Source organism: Mauremys reevesii, linkage group 16, assembly GCF_016161935.1.
Source record: "Mauremys reevesii isolate NIE-2019 linkage group 16, ASM1616193v1, whole genome shotgun sequence".
Classification (NCBI taxonomy): domain Eukaryota; kingdom Metazoa; phylum Chordata; order Testudines; family Geoemydidae; genus Mauremys; species Mauremys reevesii.
In genome coordinates, this window is record NC_052638.1 from 30,045,055 (window position 1) to 30,072,852 (window position 27,798).

Below are 27,798 nucleotides of genomic sequence, written 5' to 3' on the forward strand. Positions count from 1 at the left end.
AATGCATTGCTTAATTTGTAAAGATAAATGTGGAATGTTCAATGTTTCCATTTCACTGTTCCTAACTCTACTCACTTGCACAGGTTGTCCACCCCCACCACCTCCCTGCCATTTCCCCCTGCAATCCTTGCCGTTCATGTTTTTTAAAATGCATGCAGTTATTGTGGCCACCTTCAGTAACTGTTAGCTATTTGCCAAACTATACCTATTTTATCCACTTAATGGGCTAGAGAAAATGATTAGAAAAGGAAAAAAAAACATTTTGTGGGGCTCTCTTCACTCTAGCTTTTGTTAATCTTTCTGACACTCAGGTAACAAAAACTGTGTATGAAATGGTATGTGTGGTCTCATCAAGATCATCCGATAAAAAGTATTTGTTGCCCCTTTGCTGAGTGGTGGTAGAATTTTCAGTGTCTCTTGTGGAGTGGAAATCAGTGCTGTGGAGTCCAGTGTTTCCCTAGTGGAACTTTTTTCTTTAAATACTGCGCACAAGTTCTGTTTCTTCTAATGAGGGTGGTAGCAAAATGCACATGGGCAAATCTCTTTTGCAGCAATCTGTGGTCAGATACCTCTGCCCTCCAGAAACAGCTGACTTGCACCTCACACTCTCTCCTCACTGCTTAAAACACAATCTCTTCTTCCTGCCCCAATGTCCTGAGTTAGTGGGGTAGAGAACGCTTCTCTACTGGTTTCTGGGGAGCTACACCGATTTATATGATTTGGCCCTACACTCTTACTAGGTAAGAATATTTATGAACAACTTTCTGTAGGGAGAAGTAATAAATCAGAGTCTGGTTAACGTAAGGGTCTAAATGCAGAGAGATGAGACTATACCTTTTTGTAAATGGAAGGTAGTGGTTTGCAGTTTTACAGGGAGGGAAATAAACAGGGCTAGTAAATGCATCTGCCAGAAAAGAGCCTAGTGGCAAAAGCTACCTCTTGTTAGTCTGGAGACAGCATCCAGATGTCACAGAGTCAGGCACATTTGCTAAAATCCTCTTGAAGAAAGAACACCTGTGGCTATCAGAAGTGACAAACACTAGATCATAAGGGTGCACACGAACCTCTGTTAGTACATTGGGTTTTGTATGCTAGCTAAATAACTGGAAATAACATAGTCACAGGAAGGGGTTTGCCCCACGACATTCGTACTTCATTCCATTTTAATCTTATTCATACTATTTTCCCCCAGGAGGGCTAAGAGATTCAGTTTGACTTTCATGTTCTCTTCCTCCATATTAAACAACAAAACAGTAGCTACAAACGAGAGACATTCTATCCTGCAGCAGGATTCTCTATTGTCCATCTCTCCCTTCCCCCCCGGCCTGTTTTTTTTTTTCTTCTTCTTCATATTTTTAGGCACTGATCCTGTAACTGATTCCTCGTGGATGCAGGGATCTGCCTCTTCAAAATCATTTACTGAATTAGAGCCTCAGATTGTAAATTCTTTGGGCCAGGGACCTTGTCTTCCTATATATTTGCACAGAACCAAGTGTATGGTGGGTGCTACTACATTATAAATGAAGAATAAATAAATAATAGCAAATCCTAAAGCGCTCAATTGGTATTAAAGATATAGATGCATATCACAGCTATGCTAAGTCTGTTTAAAAAGTCTGAGTATGGCTATCTGATCTTTGTCATTTTAAGTTACTATGGTTTCAGTGAACTCTAAACAGAAGTTTCTGGAGTCCCCAGGGAGCACACCTCCTGTGGCGTGCTTTGAGTTCTTGATTCATTTGATCACAAAAACTCTAACAACTTCAGTAGAAAACTCACCATGTCTGTAATGAAACCAGCAAACTTGGCCAAGTACTGTATCACTCCCCCCCACCAACAAGCCCCAGCTTCCCCATGGGAAGAAGGAGCATGACCATCATTTATGTTTCAACAAGATAGGTAGGGCTGCTGCTGCCGCACTGCTCCCTAGCAAGGCTTGATGCATTTCCAACCCTGGGAGGGGAACCAGATTATTCCCATGAAGTTTTTCTAGCTACTTGCAGCCTGGAGTGTCTATTTCAATTCATTAAAAATGCATATGCAAACAGTATGTATTTCCAAAAAAAAAATTATGAATATACTATACTCTTAATTCATAAAGAAAAAGCAAATTACATAATCTATATATGCACTGCCTTGCTACACTCAAATCCACTGTTATATAGTATGTTGGTAAATATAGTATGTGGTATAGTATGTTGATACAGAACTTCTGGTTTTCTTTCTGCAGCTTCTCAAGAGGATGCTGCATCTGCTACTTCGATGGCCGTATTAGAGGGCTGGATGACAATTTCAAGGTTACGGTTTGGGGTTTTGCATTCTGAGACAAGGAAAATCAATCCTAATCTACAGAGGGACTGAATTGCAAATGTCAGAGTGCAAAGGGCTTGAGCCTGGCAGGTACTGAGCACTCTCAACTCCCTGGCTTCCCAGAGGCCCTCAGCACATTCCAGGGTCAGGCCTATAGTTACTAAGCACCACTCTGCTCACGTAGCTGATTAAATCTTTTATTCTGCTTTCATATAGCAGGATCTTCTTTCAATTTATATTGATGCCATCGGGCTGTGTTACTGCAGGTAAAGCGGACCGTGGCATTCACTAATTTCTTTCCACACTTACAGGTAAAGAGTACAGGTGGAAACATTCAAGACTTACCTGGCCATCCATTTTTCTGCTTTAGGATACTTTCCACAAGCCCTCTTCTCCAGTGGAATTTAAGATCCTTTGGTTTACACAGTTACATGACAAAATTTGAGACTGGGTTACCTGAATTGTCATTCCAGACAGCAGCGCCACTGACAGAGGAACTAACCCTTGCTCTCTTCATTGACAGATGAGAACCAGAGCCATTCGCATGTTTAATGTCATCAACAACAGAAAGGGGAAAACAAAAAGGTAAAATTACATGTGTGTGTTCTTCTTTTCACCTCTTTTATATCCTGGGCTTTAATCGAGGTACTTATTCGGATTTGCTTATGTGATTTTTAGCATTCCCAGCAGGAAGCTTGGTACTAGTGAGAAATAGGAGATCTCAACAGGCTTTGGCATCTGCGTGAAAGCATCCAAGCAACTGCACTTTTTAGAGATGACTTAAATCCTATTTTTGGAGAAGAAAACATCACAACCTTTTAATTTTCCTTTCTATTGTCTCTTGGTGACAGATTGACAGGCCTGGAGAATGGAGTTGTCTATTCATAGAACAGGTTCAGTGTGGGTAGCAGCAGTGAATGCTTGTTCATGTAGCCCTGCTAGTGTGCCTCAATCCTGACCTAGAGAGGCTGCTTCTGGGGACAGGGGAGTTCAGTCTCTGTTCCAATTCAGTCCATGTTCTCTCAGCTGAAGCTGCCAAAATGGTTAACACTCAGCGCCAGTGTGGCAGTGGTTTTGTGATGTGAACAGCTCACCTCTAGGACAAAGGACTGAGACCACCAATTCATTTTACAATGAGCACCAAATAGAGTGAGGGTATGTCTACACTACGGGACTATTCCGAATTTGCATAAACCGTTTTTTAAAAAATTTTTTTTAAAAAAAAGTGCGCACACACACACACACACACATTAAATGTGTGTGGTGATCATGATCCCGAGGCGAGCGTCGATTTCTGGAGCGTTGCACTGTGGTAGCTATCCCCATCCCTTCCCAGTTCCCCCCCCTCCCCCCCCCCTTGGCATTTTTTGAGATCCCAGTGCCTGATGGGGCAAAAAAAAAATCATTGTGGTGGTGGTGGGTCAGTCACAATCATCACACTCACTCCTGGAAAGCAAAAAACAGCAGCACATTTTTTTTTTTTTCTTTTTCCCTGGATGGCAGATGCATGGCATGGCAGCATGGCAATTGCCTGTTTTTTTGTTTGTGTGTCCGATGTGTATGTATGCCGCTGACAGAGGCGCACAGCAGCAGCGCTAGCCAGCACAGCATTTTTGCTTTGCTTTTGAGCAGAGAGATGGTTATCAATATCACCATCTACCAAATCCATAATAAATAAATAAGATATAATGGGCACATGTCCTTTTGTTGCTGCTTGCTGCCTTGCATTGCTGCATGCAGCTGCTGCTGGGGGCTGGGCTTAAAAAAAAAGCAAAATGATGACTCTCCCCCAATCCTCCTCTCCTTAAATCTAAAAAAATAGAGTCCTGAATATGAGAGTACTAGAGAAGAGAAGAATGAGAGAGAGAGAGAGAAGAGAGCCAGTGAGCACAGCTGTGTGCTGAAATTAGCTGCTGTGTATGTGATATGAGCTGTGCTGTGTTCTGCTGCTCTGTCCCTTTCTCTTCATTTTCTCCCTTCATTTCCTTCCCCCCCCATTTGTGCCCCCCCATTGTCCCCCCCCCCATGTGTGTGATGAAGTAATAAAGAAGTGAAATAAGCCAGTGAGTAGTGAAGGAGGCCAGGAGAGAGAGGAGTGAGGAGGAGGGACAGGGAGGAGAGGCAGTCAGAGAGAGTAGGGCTCTGCTTCTCTTCTTTTCTTTTCTTTTTCTTTCTTTTCTGGGGGCATTGGGGTGGGGGGTGATGGATGATGGATATGATGGATATCAGCCCATCTACATCAGCAAAAACCAGGACCAGGCCCACTAGACAGGAAATTACCTCTAGGCAGGACCATGGCCGCACCCCATGTGCCATGCCCCCTTTGGTTATCAGCAGATGTGATGATGATGGATATCAATAGGTGATGATCTCATTCGGGGATCACGGGCACCATATGGCACCCACCCAGGATTGGCTCATCAGCATGCACCATCTCCAGTCAGCATGCAAGAAGTCAGAAACAGTCAAAAGAATGTAAACAGGTTTTCTTTCAAGGGGGTGGGTGGGGATTGCTGGGGGGTGGGGGGGGGGGGGGCCCTATTGAACCCATAACTTGACCTTTGCCAGCGACACCGCTTTGCCTCAAGCCTTGAGAATCAGCGAAGAATGAGGAGAGCAGGGAGAGTCTGCAGAGACTTCCATCCATTTCATTTCTTTTGAGCATTCCATTCCTTTCTTTTTCTCTTGTCTCTTTTTTGCTCTGGCTTTTTTGTTTGTCTGTCTGGAGTTTTTTCTGTCTGTCTGGATTTTGATCTTCATATGACTTGTGATGCAGCCATCACATCCGCGCATCACAGCCTCTTTCCATCCTTTTTTTTTTTCTTTTTTTTTTTTTGATTTTGCTTACTTTCGCTCGGATCCACCGCTGGACGCCATACTCCAAGCAAAAAGAACGCGGGCCTGCTTTCACCTTCAGACCACTGCATCTCAGTCCCATCTGCCCCAGCAGAGATGGCGGGTCACTGATGCACTGCGCTGACCAAATATATAGCTCACGCTAAATCCATCCCGTAATATCGATACCACTATCGATACTAGCCTACTTTACTCGATAGGGAGGAGTACAATATCATTTAGGAAGGAGCCATTAAAATTGATATATGTTGCCTTAAAAGTGTGATGGTTTGTAAGTGGTGTGGTTTTTTGTGGTTAAAAAAGTTTTTTTAAAAAACGGTTAAAGTTTTTAAACGCTTGAGATGTTAAGAGTTTTGTCACTAATGACCATCTCATTTTCTCACTCTTCAGCCAAGTTCTTCTTTTGCTGTATCACCAGCCTGTTTGCTTCTACAGACTGCTCACACCTCAGCTACGGTAATGAAAAATGTGTAGCAGAACATGGGGCTGCTCTTGTGCAAAATGATCTTCAGTTATTGCTGGTCTGGTAAAAGGAACAGACAAGGGAAAGATGGAAAAAGATTGAGACCTTTCTCTGCCTTTAAATAAAGCATGAATATGATATACAACAGGGTGAACCACAAGCTAAGAAATAAACATGCCAAAGAATAATCCTTCAGTTTACTTTGTTTTCCCTTTAGGGATCATTCCCAAAGAAAGCCTTATGGTCAAAATGTTGTTACTAATCTCATTTTCATTTGCAATATTAATTTAAGATTTTTTTTAATTTGAGTATTTTAACAATGCCATTATCAGAAGTACCACTTCTGTGAGTGATGTAAACATATCAAGTCCATGGTGTCAAGCATATTTATCTGCAAGTGCTGTAAAAGAAGCCACTTCTGCAGGCCACTGAGATTACTTGTGATGAGTAGAAACATATGTGTTCAAACAATCTCATGAGTTCATATTTATATTTCCTTATGGGTAACTCTACTTATTCCATTAGGAAACAAAGTATTACACTGTCAGTCTTCGATATTGCATTGTTAACATTAGCTTCACTTTTGCATTTATTTTTAAATTATGTATGAGACAACTCTGGGTGAGGGTGTGCAGCAATTTGTGGTTTGGAGACTAAAAGTCTGTCTGAGGGCACTTTCACAGAGAGTTTGGTGTGAAAACCATACACTAAGCCAAATACGTATCTCTATTGAACTATACAGCAAACAAGGTGGATAACTACTATTTTAGTCCCACTGAAGTCAGTGTAATTTGTGTTTTAGGAAGCAATCCTGCAAGATGTGAAGTATCCTTAGCTCCCTGTAGTGAGGCGGAGTGGCCTCCCACTGATCCAGAGTGGGAAAGAGGCCACTTTCTGAGCCCAGGTGAGCAGATACAGTCTGTCCCCGCCCATCCCTCCCATCAGAAGGAAGGAGGCGGACAGGAAATATAAAGGGTGGGTCCTGGAGCTCAGTTGTGCTGCAGCCGCTGAAGGATATAGATGCTTCCTGCCCGCTCCTGGAGACCATAGAGAAGCCCTGTCAAGCTTCAGATTGGCCAGACCTGCTGTAGCCACCAGCCGACCAAGGCACTGAGGACTTGCTGGGACTACCGCTAGCCATCTACCCTAAGGAAACAGAGGACCCCCCCTGATCCAGGTGCACCCTGAGGAGAGGGGAGGAAGTGGCCCAGGGGCAGCTGACCCCAGTCTGGCTGCATTGCTGCTAGAAACCCACTCAGCATGTTGCGACTGGGTTCTCTGCTGACACAGTGGCGGAACGCTCCACTGCTGTTAAGGCCCTGGGCTGGGACCTGGTGGAGTCAGGTGGGTCCGGGCCCCGCTGCAACCCTGCCCCTGGGGTGGCTGCCTCCCCACTTTAGGCTGTGAGGCCTGTGTTTGTCTGCTGTCTACCTGAGACAAGATGTCAGACAATAGACTGCCTACTGCTCTGCCCTGCCTCAGAGGTCAGAGAAACCTTAGACTGTTTGGTGCCCCGCCCTGCTTGAGAGTTTGGAGACTGGAGCCTAATTGCAGCTGTACCCCTTTCTAAGGGCCAGAGCTCACAGATTGCTCACTTGCCCTGCCCTAGCCTGAGGGCTGGAAACTTTTAGACTGATTGGTGCTCTGCCCTGCCAAAGGCCTGAGCCATATACCTTTGCAGCTCTGCCCTGCCTAAGGGCCAGAGCCGTAGACTGTTACTCCTCTGCTAATTCCCATGGGCAATGCCTGACATAGTGAGGCAGAGTGGCCTCTCACTGACCCAGAGGAGGAGGGAGCACCGCTAACCCACTACACTCCATAATACTGCCTGTATTGTATGTCTATGCAAATATTGATCAAGTAGTAAGGGACCAATTTTTGGTGGGCCTGAGTGCCTTACCTGAGATGGTGTTAATGAGCATTTTAATTATAAAGTCAGGGACGCTGCCATTTTTATGAGCCTCTCCAAATGGAAACAAAAATCCTAACATTGTTACTTTTGTAGCTTGAAAGGAAAGATTCCTTAAAACAAAATGCAGGTGAAACTTCATTCAGTATTTCTGCTGTCATTTGAATCTTAATTCCATGACGTAACCCGGCATTTGTCACGACTGGCAGATTTAATTGGAACGGTTACAGAAAAGTAACCTGATAAATAGGTTCTTGGAAGAACAGTAAGAGAAAGGTAGTAGAGTTAAAGCTTGAATCTTTATTTCTTCCTTTGTAGTTCAGTTGTGCCATGAAAGGAAGAGGGATATTTTACAGTGTGACTGTCAGCTATAGGTAATAGAATATGCGTTGATGGCCCCTTTTATATTTGCAACATCATACATGTTAATCAGAAGATTCTACATCTCCAGTGCACTCTACAGCTGCCAAGTGAAAATAAATGTTATTTTGTTGCAGATGACAGTTGTCCAATGCGCAAACAAGTAAACTGATCTCAGCAAAAGAAGAATATTCTTCAGAGTTTTCAAAAGCATGCAAGATTGGACTGAGGGAGTTGATTTACATGATTCCTTAATATTCTACACACTACCTGCAGTGCATAATGACAGTACTTCTGCAAGCAGCCCTGTTCTTTTGTGTGCCAGAAAACAGTTTTCTGTGATCACAATAAGTAAGATGAAACAAAGGGGGTGGGGTGGGGAGAGAGGGAGGATATTATCTCAAAGAAGGCCAGGGTACAGAAGGAAGGTGAATGGGGAAAAATGAGGAGAGAGATATTAAAAGATGTTAGAGAAATAAAGTGTGGTGGGGGGGAAGAGGGGGAGAAATAGAGAAGCAAAGCATTCTAAGAAGATGATAAAACTGAAAGAATGAGTCATGACAGTACAGCAGCTAAAGAGGTAGGATATTCTACTTCTGTGGACCTTAACTCTTACAATGTTCACTGAAGGACTACATATCAGCATCTCTTTATGATAAGGCCATTGAGAAAAAATGTTATGGTTTGATTTGTTAGCTTTTGTTGGTTTTAATCGCTGTTTCTGCATATATATATTATAATGCATAGCTTTTCAAAGGACAATTATGATATACATAGTTTATCTGGATATATGTACACATGTAGAATGAAGATAGAGAGAAAAAAATCAGAAGATACTGACGGTAGGTAGACTTTTTAATTCTACAAGGATGGACAAACCTCAGTAGCTTTGGGGACACATTGCAGTAATGCTGCCTCAGAGTTCTATTCCCTACCCCGTCCCCAGTTCCAGGAAGGCTAGGACACAGCTGCAGGGAGATGAATCAAGACAGGGAAATTGTTCAAGGGAGGGAATTGGTGAGCGAGGAAGAGGAGGGCATTTTGCAGGGCTGGCCTGGATCTGCAGGGATGGACTGCTGTTTCTCTCCACAGACTGCCCCCTCTATTGTCTTGAATGTAGACGGATGATTTCTGAAATTTTCCAATTGTTGTTCTAGTACTAGTGCTTCAGTACCGGTAGTAACAAGGGAGGGATACTAGATCAGACCCACTCTTACAGTTACAATGACAGGGAAGTAAAAACACAGGTTGCCATAGGAAACTTACTTATGCTAGTTGTTACCATCTGTGGAGCCAAGCTGGAGCTACAGCAAGAGTGGGAGAATGTCAGAAAATCCTCAGTGTAAGAGCAGCACCTACCTGCCACATGCAGCCAGAGAGTTCAGTTTCATGGAAGTGTATATTGTACTCTCCTGCAGTTTACCTGGACTTGGGGGATGGTAACATATGTCTCCTTTTTTTGCCCATTACAGCTAGAAGCACAATGAAATAAGCAACCCTTTTTGGTAGACATGCACACAGTGCTGCTGGGGTTTTTTGTGGGTTTTTTTTGGCTCACATTCTATAGGATTGTTACTAAAGTAATAGATAAAAAAGGAAATATGTTAAATAAAAACATTTATTAAGGAAGTAATTTTAAATATTTAATGATACAATTAAGTCTTATTAATGTAATAGTCTTTATTCGTCATCTTAAAAATTCAAAAGGATAATTTTCTCTTTCATCTTTATTATGCAATGTTTGCCACAATTATTTGTTTTATATTCTTATAAATATTTGATGAATATTAGATATTTTAATTTTAAAAAATATGGGTCTTATTCATCACCGTGTTACTCCAATTTTAGTGAATTATAATGGAGTTGCACCAATATAAAACTGGAGCTGACACAATGGTGAATCAGGCCCTGTATGTTTTACTTTAGTTATAATGACAGAAGGCCTGATCTGATTCCCAAGCAATTCATTGGGAGCTTTGTCATTGACTTCCATGGGAGTCGAATTAGGCCCTGTATGAGGATCCTGAGTTGTAGTGGCCATCATATGCAAATAATTTTGCTATATTTAATATTCTAATTCAGGGCACAACCTTGCATCCCCAATCCATGAGTAATTCCCATTTACATCCCCGTAGCAGCTACAGGATTGGGTACATCATTTTCTGTATGTGAAAATGATTTTATCTTCTAACTTGTTTGACGACTTTTACTCTGAATCACTACGATTTTTGTTTTGTTTTAATCCCACAACTGCCCAGTCTTCTGGCTGTCATGCTGATCAATATTGTCTCATTACATCTATGTGGTCCTCTAGCTGTATCACCTGTTGTTTCTTGTCCTAGACTTAGATTACAAGCATTTTTGGGGTAGGAACGGTCTTTGTTCTCTTTGTACAACACCTAGCACAACAGGGTTCTGGTCCATGACCGGAACTCCAAGCTGCAACCATAGTACAAATAATTATTAATGTATCCGTTTACTTACATATTCTGATTTAAGTTGGTGGTAGTTTGGAGTGCACTAGAATTGAGAGATCAGGCCCTTAATAAACACTATTTGAATACTGGTTTTAGAGTGGTAGCCATGTTACTCTGTATCAGCAAAAACAACAAGGAGTCCTTGTGGCATGCTCAGATAAACTGGTTAGTCTCTAAGGTGCCACAAGGACTCCTCATTGTTTCTGCTATTTGAATAGCTCCACTTGTCTTACCAAAATTTGTAAAGCATCCCTGCTATAAATTGTATGTCATGCTGCTTATTGTTTGGATGAAAGACCATCTCGTGGAGCCTGATCCAATGCCTACTGAAGGGAAATTGGAGTCTTTCCATTCACTCGACTGAGTTTTGGATTAGGCCATGAAGGTCTTGACAGATATGACAGGGTAGACAGACAGACAGACAAACATGATGAATATATGCAAGGTTAGAAGTGAAGGTAGAATAGCAAGTTTGCTGAGGCTGAGGGTTTAAGGAAGGTAGTGAAGGATTCCCACATCTTTTGTTTCTTCCCCTGGCATATATTATAACTTATGTTAGTCTCACAAGAAGTAATATTATATTGGGTCAGCTCATTCTCCCGTCTAAGCTGAACTATTATCCACAGTATCTTGTCCACAGCTATTAGGCGTTTTCTTTTATTGCAATACCAAGCATTTAATAATATTATAATATGTGCAACCTACTAAGCTCTGAAATGACCTTAGAACATTTGTTTGTAAGGGCTATATGGAGATTTTACTCAGTTGCCTCCATAACAGGTATTTAAATTTGTATTGTATAGTCAAGTGATTGTTTCTCTACAGTGTACACTGTTAGCCATTTATTGAAAAAAGAAAAAAAGTCCAGTATAAATGGCACTTTAGCATTAAGCCATGGGGGATTTAAATAATGTATTTTCTCTTTCATCAGTGGTATTTGTTGTACAGGTATTATAAAGTGATAGAGGAAGTGGATATTTTATTTTCACCACAATATCACCTCTTAATCCTTATTACAGTATCAGCTTGGGAGCTACAATATTAGCAATTCATAAGGACAATCACTTTATGGGCAATATGTTGACTTCCTTTTTCATCTCTGTATGTGTGTGTGTGTGTGTGTGTGTGTTTGTTTTATTAAACAAATAAAAATAACAGCCCTAATAACAATACTTTGCTAAATAGGAATATACTTCTGATTGGTATAACAACCTTTGGGGATGATAGTCCAACTAGTAAAAAGACTAGTAGCCAAATTTAGGTTTGTCTGTTGTCATAAGTTTTCAGTTCTCGTCAATGTATGCATGCAATTCCCTTCATCCTTAAGGTGAGTTACTCAGGTACATACACAATACATGCAGGCTGGGATTCTAGAGAGGCCTTGTAACAGAGTACTGGCCTAGAAGCACCTGCTATCTATCATTCATTTTCCATCCCCTTCTATCAATAACTGTTGCTATTGTTGTTTCACCTCTATCTTCAGGCTGTACATTCTTACATTCCTTACTACACACAGATGAGGGGCCAGGCACACCAACTGAAGAGGTAAAATACAATGCCATTTCTGATCCCCTTCAGGTCACTTGCAGGTTTGAACCGGTGTAAATGGTGGATTCTCTATAACTTCAAGTCTTTAAATACTGATTTGATGACTTCAGTAACTCAGCCAAAGATTAGGGGCCTATTACAGGAGTGGATGGATGAAGTTCTGTGGCTTGCTACGTGCAGGAGGTCAGGCTAGATGATCATGATGGTCCTTCTGACCTTAAAATCTATGAGTCTATGTTAACTTAAGGTTATTTCCAAAACAGGATCAAAGTAACAGCCAAGAGAGGACTTTCCAGCTTCCAGAAAGCAAGAAGAGGAAGAGGACATGCCCTTCTCCTGGAGTAGCCATTCCTGCCTATCTCCTAGGCCTCCTGCCAGGTCCCATGGAGGAACTACACTCAGAATCTGATCAAGGAGAATTGCTCTATATAGTCTCCAGCAAGTAGTCATATGATACTTAGTCAAGTGACCACTCTTCATCACAACTTCAGCAACCTCTCGTCTTGAGGGAGCATGTCCCCATAACATAGTGGCTGCACCTGTACTCACAGGTCAACTGTGGTTTACAGGCCCATAAAAAAGTAGCTTTATTTAGAAATGTCATGGAAATCCATGCCAAAGTCCTTCTTGTTAACTTCTTGTTAACTATAGCAAGACACTAACGCTGCAGTCATTTCAGAGTGAAAATGGGGAAAGGAAGTTAGAATAAAATATTCATTTGCTAGATTCATGAACTCTTAGGAAACTGAATTTCAGAGCTGTATGTGAGAATCTGTCTGTGGCTGGGAGAGTGGAAGTTAAATGCCTAAATACCTTTCCAGGGTCAGGTCTATGGTGACTGTCCATAAAAAAAAGTCTGAAAAAACATGTTTGTTTGAAAATATTGTCATTCCACAAGAAATATATATGGATGCTTTGCTGCTTATTGAAGTTTTGTCCTTTTCACTTTTCTTCCCACATGTTAAACTACACCTTTTTTTCACTCTACATTTTCAGTGTTCCTTCCTGGTCTTTCTTTAGCTTCACTGCCTGTTGCCTCTCAATGTTCTTTCTTTGCATCCTCTATTTCCTCTCTATCTCTTGTCAGGCACCTCTCTCCTCTCCATCCTGCTGATGTGGCCATTAACCAGCTTAGCTGCATGGATTCCTCCTGTTGTGGAGAAGAAGCATTGTGTCTGGACTCAGTACAGTATTTCCTGTCACTGGCTGACACAACACAACATGTTCAGCCAAGTAACTTTTGTATTTTGAACCAGCACATGATCTGAACAGGTAGCCAAACTAGTGACTTGGATTTGAGGAAGGATGCAGTCCCATGGTGCTCCCTCACTGTATGTGTATATCAGTAATTCTTTGGCTGTCTCTCTGTTTGTATAGCATAGGTAGCAATTAAAAAAAAAAAGCCTGAAACACATTCTAAAACAATAACTATTTATTATTTGTGCATTATGGTATTATCCAAACACGCTAATCAGAATTGTGGTTGTACACGTAGTTGTACAATAGTATTGTAGTTTTAGATGTATCCTTTTATGTATTACAGGATATGTTTTATAAAAGTCCTTTTTGCCTGCAACTTCTTAAAAATTAAAGACTTTTTCAAAAGTAGAAGCATCAGTTGGTGCTCAGCACTTAACGAAAATCAATAGACTTAGGAGCCTAACTTTAGGCTCCTATATTTGAAAATCTTGGCTTATGAGTGTATTTTGCTGCTGGTTATATGTGGGGGAGGGGAAGAGTTGGTTCTGGTTTTGCTGTGTAGCTAGGAAACATACTCCTAAGGCACCCTTGCATATTTGGTTGAAGAGATTATTGGATTCTATGTGACTGAAAAGTATGTCAGAGTAAACACCTGAGAACAAACTGAGAGATTCACTCAGTGCTCTGCTTATATGAAAGAGACAATATGTTTATATATACACAAACAATTAATACAGAGAAAACTTAGTTTATATGTCCTCTGAGGAGAGAAAACAGTGTTACAAATTACTCTGGGATTTGGAGGAGTGACTGTTAGAAAAAAAAAATCCTTCCTTTAGATTGCTACTTGCTTAGTTACTGCACGCTAGAGGGCACTTGAAGTAGAGCAAAAGATATTTCCATAGCCACTGAAAAGGAACGCGTTACCTGTATCTTCCTTATACATTGGAAGCTAAAAGCAAAGGATTAGGATGCTCAAATCACATCCAAAGCATTAATCAACAAAAAATAGGTAAGTTGATTGTTTTGTTTGATACAACTTTCTTTTTATTTTGTCTTGATCTTAGTGTTTCACATAAAAACAATGTCTGTTTTCCTAATAGTCAATCTGACTAATCAAAATCTCAAACAGTATCCTAGGAATAATAAGAAATGTGCTAAAGAAAATTGCAGCATCAAAGCCCAAGTAATTTGAAGTAACTTTAGTCAGAACCAATATGCTTCTTGCTTTCACATGCCTTCGATAACAAGGAAATAGAACTGCTATTTGCTGAGTCCTCTGTGACAGAAGACTAGAGTGCAAAAAGAGTACTTTTAAATAAGAAAGAATCTCCTTATTTGGTCAGTGGGAGAGTGTTTTTCTAAAGTCTGCCACTCTCAAGTTTTTGTGGTGGTGGTGGTGGCTGAATCTTATCACTTCTGACACCTGACCATTTTGAAAATATACTCCTGTAAAAACCATTCACCTAGATAGGATTCTCAGAAAGAAAGATTATTTATAGCTGTACCAGCTTAAATAAATCAGGAACTGCAGTCAATGCATAAAGACAAAGACCTGGTATCAAAGGCCTCTTACACGTTTTGCCTTTTTCCCTAGTGCCTGCTGTAAGTATCATTTAATAATGCTTTTACAAGTATCAGCTGTCTTTCAATAATTTTCCAAGCACTTAGTGATCACTGTTTCTCATAGTAAATTACTCAGGAACGCAAACCATTTGCAAGTATATTTTTAAAGGTGCAGGAAGGTGATAAGAAACTGTTTGCACCATTAGTTATGTTTGCATTAGCTCTGTGAACTACTAAAAGTGCACATCTCATTCAGAAACATTTCATACCTTTCTTCTTTTCTTTCCTCAGTCTTTGACTTTTATAAACGGTCTCATCAAATACAAATTATATTCCCTTGTTACCAAATGCACATGAAAGCAAGAAGCATGTTGGTTTTGACTAAGTTACTTCAAATTCCTTTGGCCTTGGTGCTGCAATCATAGTCTTATGTCCATGTGGAGTTCCATTTCTAGGTAAAAGTTGTCTGTTTTATACGGGAAAGCCAAGGAACAAATAATATCCTATTAAATGAATCTTTGAAAAAAATCAAAGGAGGGCTTGATGCTGCGCATAATTTTGAGTAAAAAGTAAGAATTATGTGTAAAATCTGAGTATTGCCTGAGAAAAGGAGGCAGCTCTTTGAGACATTAGTGAAATGATGAAATAAACAATCAGTTGTTACATAACTTTTTATTTTAATACTTCTTTTTTTTTAAGTGGCATTGCTTGTGGGAATTCATGAGCAGTATTTAGAATGAATAAACATGGGATCTGATCAAAAGCCCACTGAATTCAATGAGAGAAACTCACATTAGCCTCAGTGGACTCTGGATCAGGCCCACGTAACGTATCCACAACTAACTTCAGCCACTGACATTTCAAATATTGTGCTGAAGGAGGTAATCTTTCATTGGGTTAAACTCTGAGTATCAGGAATTAATTAACATAGTGGGTTCCTCTCTCTTCCCCCTCCCCCCAGTTTCAGGTTATTGACTTCTGTATTATTTAAATCAGGGGTTCTCAAACTAGGGGTTGGGACCCCTCAGGGGGTCGCGAGGTCATTACATGGCGGGTCGCGAGCTGTCAACCTCCACCCCAAACCCCGCTTGCCTCCAGCATTTATAATGGTGTTAAATATATTAAACTGTGTGTTTAACTTATTGGGGGGGGTCACACTCAGAGGCTTGCGATGTGAAAGGGGGTGCCAGTAAAAAAGTTTGAGACCCACTGATTTAAATGATATGATGTTCTTCATTTTCATCACCAGCCAGTCCTTGTGAGGCTTGATTGTTTGTTGAGTTACCCCCCTATGAGCTCACTTCGAGCCATTTCTATTGATTTTTTTTTTCTTCAATAAGGCCTGAGCTCTCGGCTGTCTTCTCCACAGAAAACAGTTTATGGCACTTCTTTTCATGTTGAAAAGCAGGCAAATATACAATAAATAATCAACAACCCCTTTTTCAAAAGCTGAAAAGGATGAAAAGCTATTTGTATTCTATTATATTCCATACAGTTTTAGAAGGAAACCAGACAGTTTCTGCCTCTGTGACCATGAGAAGTTCCATTAGGTTTACCATCCTCCTTCTTCGTGATAAGAACAAAATATTATGGAGGGGAAAAAATCTTTTCCTGACAAAGAAAAGTAAATAACCTCTATTTCCTGGGGATCCTGATCAGTCAAAAGCTGGTTCTGTGTGAAATGTCCTGGCACAGAGATCTAGTTTTCAAACATTAAACTGTGGTATAATCTGTGTATCCAGGAGGCACCCACATTTTAAAATGATTCTTTAATTTTTCACCTGCATTTCACATCTGATGCTCTTTATTCTTCCTTGATTACAGCTATTAATTTAAAAAGCATATTTCCATGGTAGTTGCCACTTCTTTCCTTTGGGTATGGAATGTAACCACGACATTTAGAATTTATTTTTTAAAGGGGAAACAATCTGTAGCTGGCATACTCATCAGCACCACAGGATTTTAACAAGAGTGTATTAGCATAAGTGGAATTCTTGAAGTAAAAAAATCCCATCCCCCAACTCCCACCTTTCCTTCTCTCCCACAATAAAGTTTTTAATTTAGAAATAGGGGGCAAGATCCTCTGGTCTGCTAAGTCTTAATCTGCCATATGAGGATTTGCCCCTACAGCGGAATCCATAAATGGCAGAGAGCTATCTTCCTCATTCCATGTTGTCCCTCTTCCTAGCTAGTGACCAAGGAAAAGGGGTCTGGCCTATACCTCAGTGATCCCCAACTCCAAGAAAAGCTCCTAGGTATTATTTTGTGGATGTTCTACAGCCTGTGTTACACAGGGCGTCAAACTAGAGGATCACCAAGGTCCCTTCTGGCCTTGGACTCTATGAATTATTAGATTTTTGTTGTTGTTCTTTCAAACCTCCCCCCACACACACACACACACACTGGAAGATGAAGAAATTTCCTGATTTTTAATATAAATAAAACGTATTAAACTTCAGGTATGTGAAGGCTTTCTAAATATAAGTTAAAGTGTTTGGGAAACTGTCATTAATACCCAGGAGTAAAGAAGTACAGACAAAACATCCTCATCCCTCACCATGACATTATCTATATTCTCATATTATTGTTCAGTTGGTGGAAACAAAGGTGAGAGGGAAGATACCTTTTTGTTTGAATGCAAATCTGAATAAAGTGAAGCCACATTGCTGCTGTTATCTATTGCACCGCAAGGTGTCTCATCATTCCCTGCTCCAACAAACAAAAATAACATTGTCAAGTATTGTATGCAATTACTTTTCCAAGACAATAGGAGTCACCCCAGAGCTATAGCTAGGTAGGTAAAAATTTGGAATCTTGGGGAAGCAACTAAAGAAAAAAATGGAATTCAGGTATCCCTCCTCCCTCCCCTGGAAATTTCACATTTCAAAATGCCAGCTACTGTTTCCTTTTAATTTTGAAAATCCATAAAATCATCAAAATTTTGGGCAAAAAGGGAAACACCTGTTATCTGGAATAACTTACCAGGGAAAATTACATTCTTTTATCAGGGGCGGCTCTAGACATTTTGCCGCCCCAAGCACGGCGGCATGCCGCAGAGGGCGCTCTGCGGGTCACTGGCCCCGCGGCTCCGGTGGACCTCCCACAGGCATGCCGCCGAAGGCTGCGTGCCTGCCACCCTCCCGGTGACCGGCAGAGCGCCCCCCGCGGCATGCCGCCCCAAGCACACGCTTGGCGTGCTGGGGCCTGGAGCCGCCCGTGTCTCTTATAATAACAAATGCCACACATCAAAGTCACAAAGCCCCCAGTGCAGACGTGCATTTTCCATCAGAGCTAGACAAACAGATATAAAAACATTCAATAGTTGTCACTGGCATTTAAAAAGAGCTAATAAACAGCAAGCCAAGCCAGCATATCACCTCCCCCTATGTAGGAATAGGGGGCTCCATTGTTCACCTCCCATTCATAATCAAGTCTTCAAAGACCCTTTGTTCCTACACAGTCATGACACCCAGGCAATTTTGAGGTTTACAGAGGTTCCCCTTAAAAGAATAAGTTTGAGGCCTCAAATGATGTCACTATAAAAATAAATCAATTAAATAAATAACAAGCATAACCCCTTCAAAAACAACAAGCTAGCCTCAGCAGTGCAAAAAGATGTTAATCACACTCCCCAAATGAAACATTTCCTTAGTAAAAGAGGTTTTTCCTTATAGTCCTACCCCACATCCCTACCCCTCCTCTGTCACAGTGCACTAATGGACTGCAACAGAAATGTGCCAGACTATACCCCTGTGTAAAACTAACCTTCAGAACCATGATATGAAGAATTACAAACAAAAAACCCGTAAAACACTCAACACACCACAGACATAAGTATATATTGACACACACGTGTGAGTATTACATACACACACATGTATATATCTTCCAGAGTGAAAACAATATTCAGGCACACATCTTCCAGTGTGAAAACAAAAGGAAAAACACAAACTCAGTTAATAGATTTTTAGGGCCAGAAGGGATCATTATTATCACCTAGTCTGTCCTGCATAACAGAATTCTTTAGATCCTTTGCACAGGAACTTCATTATGGGCCCTTTCTATAAGTGCTGAATGCTTCAAATAGGTGCTGAGCCTCTTACTAAAGTGAAAAGGGAGCTGAGGGTGCTCAGTACCTCTCAGAAGCATTCAGACTGCTGGGGGATTGCACTGTATAAAACCACAACAGGTAATCAGTGATCACAAACAGGAACTAGAAACTAGGAGCCATAAGGTCCGTTGTAATCCCAAGAGGCCCAACCACATCAAGAGAACTTCTTACAACACAGTTGTCCCTTAGTGCTGCCACATCTTGTTGTACTGAAGGGACCTAGCCTTGTTCCACCCCATGCTAAAGCTCTAAAATTGGGTCACCCAGCACAGCTATACTTGTAGAATGCTGGATAAGGGCTTACAATGATGGGGAGAAACCTGACTCTCTCGTGCACACATGCATATGCCTTATTTATTTTTATATATAAATGATTTTAAAATAGCTCCCTTAGCATGACTCCCTGGCCTCTGTCTTTCTTCCCAAAGCCTTCTACTGAACATTTTGGTTGAATTTTCCTTCTGCAGGGTCTGTTTTCATAATACTGATTAAGAATATCCCCTCATTCCTGTTATGTGGTCTCTATCCCCGCCCCCAATCCCTTTTCACTCCACTCATTTCCCCCTTCCGTTTCTCTCCTTCATCCCTTCACCATCACACCTTATTCCTATTCCTGCACCTCCCACCAACTCCTCACCATTCCTGTCCTGAGGCCTCCCTCGCCATCTCATTCCATTCACACTTCTCCCTTCCACCCAAACCCTCCTCTTCCTTTGGCTCCAGCCTCCTTGTGTCTCCCTTCCCTCCCATCCCCTGCTCTCCCCATCCTCTTCCGTTTAGTTTCTTATATCACACCCATTACCTTGGTATCTCTGTGCCTTTCCAGAGGGGCACTATGAGAGGGGTCTACCACACTGTGTCCTAAACTCTTTCTCTTCATTCTCCCCCACCCACCTCAACTTTGGGGTGTCTCTGCCTCCTGAGGACTTTCTATTTCTCTCCTAGGATCCTTTGAGTCTCTTCCCACTGGAGGCTCCCCTCTCCTTTTGCTCCCAGGGTGTTTCTCCCTCCCTGCCCCTGGGATGTGTCTCCCCCCACTCTTCTCCTCTTGTGACTTCTCCCTTATCTCCCCTCCCACCCACTCCCTTCCCTGAACCCTGGGGGTTGTAGCACCCTCACCCTGTCCCTGCCCCTGGCTTTCAGCCTCCACATTCTCTCCCAGGACCCCTCATGAAAAGCTTGTACCCTAACACCGCCCACCCCCCTCTGCCATCCCCCCTCACCCCTTTGTATCCAGGACCCCTAAGAACTAGCATCCCCTGCCACCAGCTCTCTTTCCACCCTCTCTGCTCCTAGCCACCACCGCTCCCGCAACTCCCCTGCTCCCCCTGGGCTGCCCCTGTCCTCTGGCTCCTGCTCCTCAGACCCCACTGCTCCCCTTTCTTTTCTCTGATTGGAGCCCCCCCTGCCCGCCATCTCCATCAGTCCTCAGTCCCATCTTAGCCTCCCCCGCTCCCATTCCGCGTCTCCTCCTCCCGAGTGTTTGTGTGAAATACACCAGCCTCAGGCTGGAAAGGCACCTGGCAAGGAGCTCGGGAATGAATGGCTCTGAAATTTGTAGAAAAGTTGTGTGCTTACTAGATTGAAGAAAAAAAAAAGATTGCTTACTTGAATTTCCAAGCGCTAGACCTGCCTCCGAGATCAGCCCAATAAGAGCTGTCAGGGGAGGCTCCCAGCTCACTTTTCCACATCACTTCACAGTTACATCTGGCAGGCAGGCACATTGGAGCGCTCAGCCCCTGAATTAGTGGATTTATCTGGAATATCCCTGCTTTCCTGGCGATGTGCTGCTGCCTCTGATCTGTGCAAAGGGAGAAATTACTAACTGCACTTTACTATGCAGACACAGAAACCTGAGAGTCTAAGTAACCAGCTTCTCCTCCAGCATCAGCAGCATCAAAAAGCATGAAAGAAATCCGGAGAATCCTGCCCATTCTGACGGACTGGTTAATATTTTCCTTTCCCTGAAGTAGACCCTTTAAATCCATTTGTGAAGTGGTCTTCGCAAGACATTTCCTGGGTCACTGAAAGAGTGAGTATCTGTTTTATTGTTAGCTAGTTATTTATTTCTCACTGGTAGAAGGTTTTCTCTCCATGGATTTGTCTTTGACTTGATGCACCTTGCGTACACTATCACAGACACTATCTGCCTGTTTCCTTATAAACAGATGCATTATTAGACTGAAGTGTAGTGGCACATTAATTCGGATTCTTTGAAATTCCCTGATAATGGGATGCCAGTTTGGGTGTGTGGGTTTTTTTTTAAAGGTTCAGAAGGAGTTTTTGTATCACAGTGAGCTGTTCACTGGGCTGGAGAGCCCGTTTCTTCTCCGTGGTGGGTTTTTTTTAAGTACAATAAATCTCTGGACTGTTGTACTGTGGTGAATAGATGCAGGGCTGCATTCATGCATTGAAGTAGATTGCAGTTTTCGTGCTGAGAATAAAAATCAGCCACCAGCCAGATATGTAAATGGTGGAGGTGGAGGCTGGAAGAATCATAAGAGAGGGATTTCCCCCCTATTTATCACTGCCGACCCCGTGGTCCCCCAAACCCCTCAAATAAAGCCATGGATGGAATTGGCCTGATTTATCCTCCCCCCCCCCTTTCAGAAAGGAAAGTCTCTCCCGTCAGTTCTCCTCTCTCTTTCTCTAAGCTAAGGTGGCAAGGACGCGTTAGCTATAAGTAGCCAAGCGAGCCATCCCTTTCCCATAAGTTGTTTTCTTTCCCTGTCCTTGTTGACTAAATAGTGACTGCACCCAGCTGAAACTTAGGCGAGGGCGCAAACCCCTTCGCTCCAGTTGCTTGTTAGTTGCATCATGACGGAGGCTTCTGGAGAAGAACGCAGGACTGTCGACCCCTAACTCGGGCTGTTCCACTGCGTGTTTCATCCTCGGGCTGAGAACGGCCAGAGGAATCGCATGTTCTTACATTCTGCTCGGCTATCGCCTCTGCTTGGTGGTAACATCTCAACCGGGAGACCCAAGCTGTCAGATAGCATCCCTGCCAGCTTGTATCAGATCTACAAGAACATTGTGTTCAGCTGTGGAGCATAGAAGGCACCGGATCAGACTATAGCACTGCAAAGCTTCAGTATAGAAAACCCAGGGCAATTTCTCGGTGGATAATATAGAGGAGATTAACTCAAGTCCTTATTTAGGCACTGGCTGCCACCGTGAAGATGCCACCACTTAACATAAGCAGGGATTCCTTTGTGACTGATGGCCATTCAGTCATGTCTAGACCCTTTCTCAATTTAAACAGTTTACTTTAAGTACCAGACTAAATGGAATTGAATCTATCCAAACTAGCACATAATAGCATTATAAAACAGGGCTCTGGTTACCAACAGGTATCAAAGGCTCCATGCTCCTGCTACTCCCAATCCCCCTCCCCAAATCTTCTGTACTTTTCCTTCCTCTGAATATAAGAATGTAAACTTTAATAAAAGCTGACAAGTTTAAACAGCCAACTTGATGAGCTCATCAATGACTAGCCATTTGTCTTCATGGGCATCATTGCCAGATGTTTCCTTGGACTGCTGAATGTAAGAAATCAAATAACATTAACTGTCTATTGTTTTCAAATCTACAACATTAGTGTTTAATAGAAAGCCGGCTAACAGCTGCTCACTTCAGTTTCAATTAAAGAATATAGCTGATAAGTAACAAAGCTATAGATAAAGAATCCTCTTAACTTTACTCATCCTCTTTTGTAAATTCCTGAGGAGTTTCTTAGCAATAAGGATCAAGAGAAATATGTGATACTTCTATATGACTGCAATCTGAAGATATTTCTCTACAGTCCATTGTTAGGAACAAGATGATATTTCACAATTGGTTTCTCAGGAAATGTAGGTTTACTGAAAATATTAAACAAGCAAATACATTAAAACAAGTAAATGATCCTAATGTACTTTTTCAGCTGTCTTAATCAAAGAGAAATGATCAAAATGGCTAAATGCATTGATGGTATTTTCCACACATATTAAAACATTACTCATCAAATCCACAAATATAAAATCTGATAACATTAAAACCCGAAAGCTCTCTACAGTGTAACCCTCCTGGCCTAATTGTGTGACCATTTCAACCTCAGAGCTATATGAGGGGAACTGGTTCTTATATAATATTCTAGTCTAGGGTTTTCCATCCAATCGTGCAGTTGTGCCTCACTGAATGCAGAATTACTCATAATCTTCCCCTCTAAATACTGCTGTTTGCTTTTTAATATTGCTATTTATTGAAGCACTTTTCAATCTTTCTGCAATACTTATTTTATAATATCATGGGATTTAAAGGATTTCAGTTTCTATTGCTATTTGTAAGTTGAAGGCCTCTTGCAGCAGAGGCTATGCTACCTGGAAGTTGTATTTTGTGGACATAGGTATATTATGATATACGGGTGAATAATTTATTGTTAATTGAAATATGGTGTGAGTCACAAAAAGCTACTTGTGAGGTTGCTTATCTTATAAAAAGTCATTAAATGAAATAATATGTTTGGCTGCTTAACAAATGTTGATGCTGTTTATATGACATTAAAGCATCTTTCATATATATAAAAAAAAGCTTTATAGCACTATGGGAGGGAATCCTCCCCAGATCACTTCAGTCGTGCCAGCCCATACTCACTATCCCTTCTAAAAAGCTTATAAGAGGGTGTCCATGGTCACAGACCAGATATAAATTTGCTTATTATTTTTAGAGATGGTTTCTAGAGAAGCTCTGTCTCTTTTTCACCACACAACTGTCAATTCCCTAGTAAAGATATCGATTCCTGAAGATCTCAGTGCCCTATGTACTTTGCTTGGGACTTTTTAGTCAGAGGTTGGGATTAAGGGCATGGGGCTCACCCATATGACCCCGATATATACAAATAAGTAAAGAGCTTGTACTATTACTTCAGCTAAAATTGTTTTATTTCCCATCATGAACACGGGGGTGGGGAAGGATCTGATATGATTTATATATATTTATGAACAGGAATGGATCTTTGACAAGAGACAGAGTCAACACAAAGTGCATATTGAAAGCACATGGCGCTGCAAATCTTTAACAGTTATGACAAGATAGAGTATCTATAAACAATACTTATAAGAAAGCAACTGCTAATGCTACATAATATAAATGTTAATGTCTACTCACAGCATTTTGTATAACCAACTATATATTATTATTATTATCCAAACTACATGTATATTGTATTGCATTTTCCATTTTAAAGTTGCCTCATTGTAACACCATATAAAGGCTGACCTTTAGGACAAACTTTTAATAATAACAATTGTGTGCACCTTGATTATATCTGCAGTTCGGAAACCCATATAAGACTTTGTGAGCTGTGAGTTTAAAAATAACACAAATCAAATTTTACCGGTGGGAGGAGAACTCCAAGACTTTTGCATTGAAATGTTTTAAGCATCATTGCTACCATAAGTCTGCATCAATAGAATTCAATTAGATGATGTAAACTCAACATTTTTTCTTAGCCTTGTTGCCATAGAAAAAGTGGTACACTTCATAGCTTCCTAAACATAACTATTTGAGAAAATTTACCCTTTTAGAAATTGAACAGAAGTGCCAATACAGTTTACATTTTCAATTATTTCCCCCAGTTCTTGAACACTTCCATTAAATTTCTTAGTTTGATAAATCAAGTAAACAGCACCAGCACAGTGGCATTTCAACTACAGATGCAATTTTAACTTTTCAGGATTTCTCTCTGAAAATGCAGTCTGAAGGTGGAAAGAGGAGCGGACACGGAAAGGTGCCCTCAGAATTAGTTTACGAGCAGCTGACTCCAAGCAGAGGACCAATTCCTGCTGGCCTTACTCATGAGTAGTCCATTACTATCAATTACCATTTGATGGCAATGGTACTACTTGAGGAACTGGTCCAACAAGGTGCTAATTACTATTTATTACCACTGCAACCAACGGGATGTTCAGCATCTTGGTGGGTTGGGCTCAGAATTAATAAAATGAGCAGGATTTGACTCAGGATATGCAAAACCTAGGTATTGCTTTTCCTGAGGCGCCTCCAATGCGTGTATGGCTGTCTAAAGCCAACTTTCCCCCTGAAAAACGTTAAACATGCCCAGGGGAAAAATGCCTCTCAGTATATTTTGTTCAGGCTTCTATTCCTAGTAGAAGCATCTGTGTATCTTGTTAAAAATAGTATTTCAGAAATTTTTTAGTTCACGAACTTGCTTTTAGTTTTCAAACTTAGTGGTGTGTTTTAAATCCAAACAGGTTAATTCTAAGAGACACTACACAGCCTACTTTAAGGAACTCAGCTTGCAGTTTAAATCCATTTGTAATCAATTTCTCTTTGCTATCACCTAATGTTTAATCGTACAAACATATATGTATAAACTAAATTCCAATGTGCTAAGCAAATTGTGTACTTCTAGAAGAAGAATGCATTTCATTAGTTTTGCAGGCAAATACACATTTCTGACAGTGAACATCAGTATTATGGATTGAATATATCTGCTCATTATTTCCTTTCATTTAACCAAATAATCATTGGACCTTAATTTCTACCCTGACTGAACTTGAAATGAGTCTCATAAAGCCAGTGACCCTGTGGTCTTTAATCTCAGGGACTGTGCTTTAAATATATTCAATAGGAAGAAATTTAGTTCAGCCTGGCAAATGCAAATGTCAAAAACAAATATAGGGCCTGATTCTACTCCCATTAAAGTCAATGAGAAAACTTCCACCGACTTCAGTGGTGCAGGATCAAGATCTTAAATCCTAATTTCATATGGTGCTGTTAAAGGATATTAACCAAACCTTAGCATAACTACCATAACTACTGTATACTGTTGGCAAAGCCCGGCAATGTTTCCTTTTCTGTATAGATTTACATTCTTTGGCATTTATTTCAAGGGAAACTTCATACATATGCAGTCTTTAAACCATAAAGACCAAGGGTCATTTTAGTCACATTTCAGGTTGATGCAAAAGAAGGTTATTTATGCTACTTTGCTTAATTGGGCACGATAGGTGACATTCTCTAAAGAAAATCCAGGAAAGAACGATAATGGTTTCTGTCGTATGTCAATGGACTACTGAAAAAGAATGAGAAAATATATTTATGGCCTCCATTAATATTTAAACAATTTTCAATAAGAACAGGATAAGCACATCTCAGTTGCTGAACATCTGATGATAAATGATGCCCTAGACAGAGGATGGTTAACACCTAATTCTCAGTTAGAGGCCAATCTGTTTGCCTTTTAAGAGCTCTCAGTATGGTATGCACAACTTGCATTTTCCCCTCTCACTTTTGAAAGTGTTATAGGTCTTTCAAATTATGTAATACACCCTCATAAAAATTAGCATTGGTCTGAGAGATGAGATTGGCACCGGCTAGCACTATTAAATCTATACGTAGTCTAGTATTCTATTTTGGTGGAAGGAAAAGTGCTTTAATCACCAGACTGCAGAAAATAAAAAAAATTGAGTTCAGTCATATTCTTCCCTTTACTGTATAAACAAACTGAGGCAGATGTGACCATATTGCATTTCAGTGTTATCTGCTAGACCGCTTTGGTGGTTCAAATGGAATATGACATTTCTCCTTCTCTCTGTTTTGAGCTGGCCCCATCAGCTTCTCAGCAAGACAATGTGGAGGAGAACTGATGCTCTGACACAGATCAGTGGGAAATCTGACCCTCGTGCTCTGGCAAATAATCATTTTTTTTTTAAGCTAGGTGTGACATTCTAAAAGGCGTAAGCGTGGCACATGCTCTACAGTATCTGTTTATTTTAATGCATAGTTTCTTTCATATTTATTTTACAAGAAGGAGCAAGAATGATATAAATAGTCATCTCATTGGAAATGAAGTACGATCAAGCAAGTTGTATTACTGAGCTTGTAAACTCTGTGGGACAGGAGCTGTCTTTGTTTGAATAGTGCCTAGCACAGTGAGATCCTGGGCCATGTGTGGAGGTCCTAGGCACTATCGAAATGCAAATAATACATTAGGAAAACATGAATAGTTTTGAAGTGCTAAGAACAATACAAAATTAACTGACTTTGATGAGGCATTTAGGGGCTAGTTCTGGGAGATGATGCGCACTTCTACGGATCAGTGGGAGTCCTGATATTCACATGCTTAAAGTTCACACTTGCTGAATTGGAGCCTATGGCTTTATTGGCAAAGGATTCAAATAATAGTCCTAGCAAAGGATCCTGTGGCACCTTATAGACTAACAGACATTTTGCAGCATGAGCTTTCGTGGGTGAATACCCACTTGCATCCGAAGAAGTGGGTATTCACCCACGAACGCTCATGCTGCAAAACGTCTGTTAGTCTATAAGGTGCCACAGGATCCTTTGCTGCTTCTACAGAACCAGACTAACACGGCTACCCCTCTGATAAATAATAGTCCTAGTAATATATTATATAGGACAGGATCATCGTATCAGTTAGAGATAGGGAATAACTCCTAGATCCCAAGATGATTCTACTCCTCCGCTCCTTCAAAGGCAAACTATAGGTTCCTTCCGAAGGGGTTTTCTGAATGTAAACATTTGGAAGAATTATGCTAACAAGAAGAGTTAGACTTGTGTGTCGATATCGCAGGTCTTCACATTATGCAACTAAGTGAATAACAATTGATAGTTTGCTATGATGTTGTCATTGGCTTGGAATAGGTAAATTTGATTTGTTGAGTTATAGAGTTTAAGGACAGTTGGGACCACTAGATCATCTAATATGCCCTTCTGTATGTCACAGGACATCTGCACTATCCAGTATCTGCCTACTATCCAGTATCTGCCAACAACTGAAATTAGACGGAAGTATTACAGCCCACAAGAGATTAGACTATTATATGCCACAGGCAGGGCATAGGAGGGGCTGAGGTACACGAGTGCCTGAAGTCCCCACAATGGCAGGGAAATGATAAAGTGTATCATTCTCCTTTCATCCTGACTCATCAATGAGATGTGGAATGACCTGATTCCTGGAGAAGCCTCCTCTCCC

At 41.1% G+C, this 27,798-nt stretch overlaps 1 protein-coding gene across 13 annotated transcripts in view; it reads left to right on the plus strand.

Annotated features, from left to right (window-relative positions):
* Nucleotides 1-27,798, plus strand: part of CDH8 (cadherin 8) — a 290,464-nt gene that overhangs the window by 70,981 nt on the left and 191,685 nt on the right. For 11 of the 13 annotated variants that reach the window (XM_039503455.1, XM_039503464.1, XM_039503462.1 and 8 more), the window contains 2 exons: nucleotides 2,231-2,400; nucleotides 2,834-2,895. The gene's annotated coding sequence lies outside the window, so the exon portion shown is untranslated. The remainder of the gene's footprint in view (nucleotides 1-2,230; nucleotides 2,401-2,833; nucleotides 2,896-27,798) is intronic. The other 2 variants (XM_039503456.1, XM_039503467.1) reach the window with 1 other exon arrangement.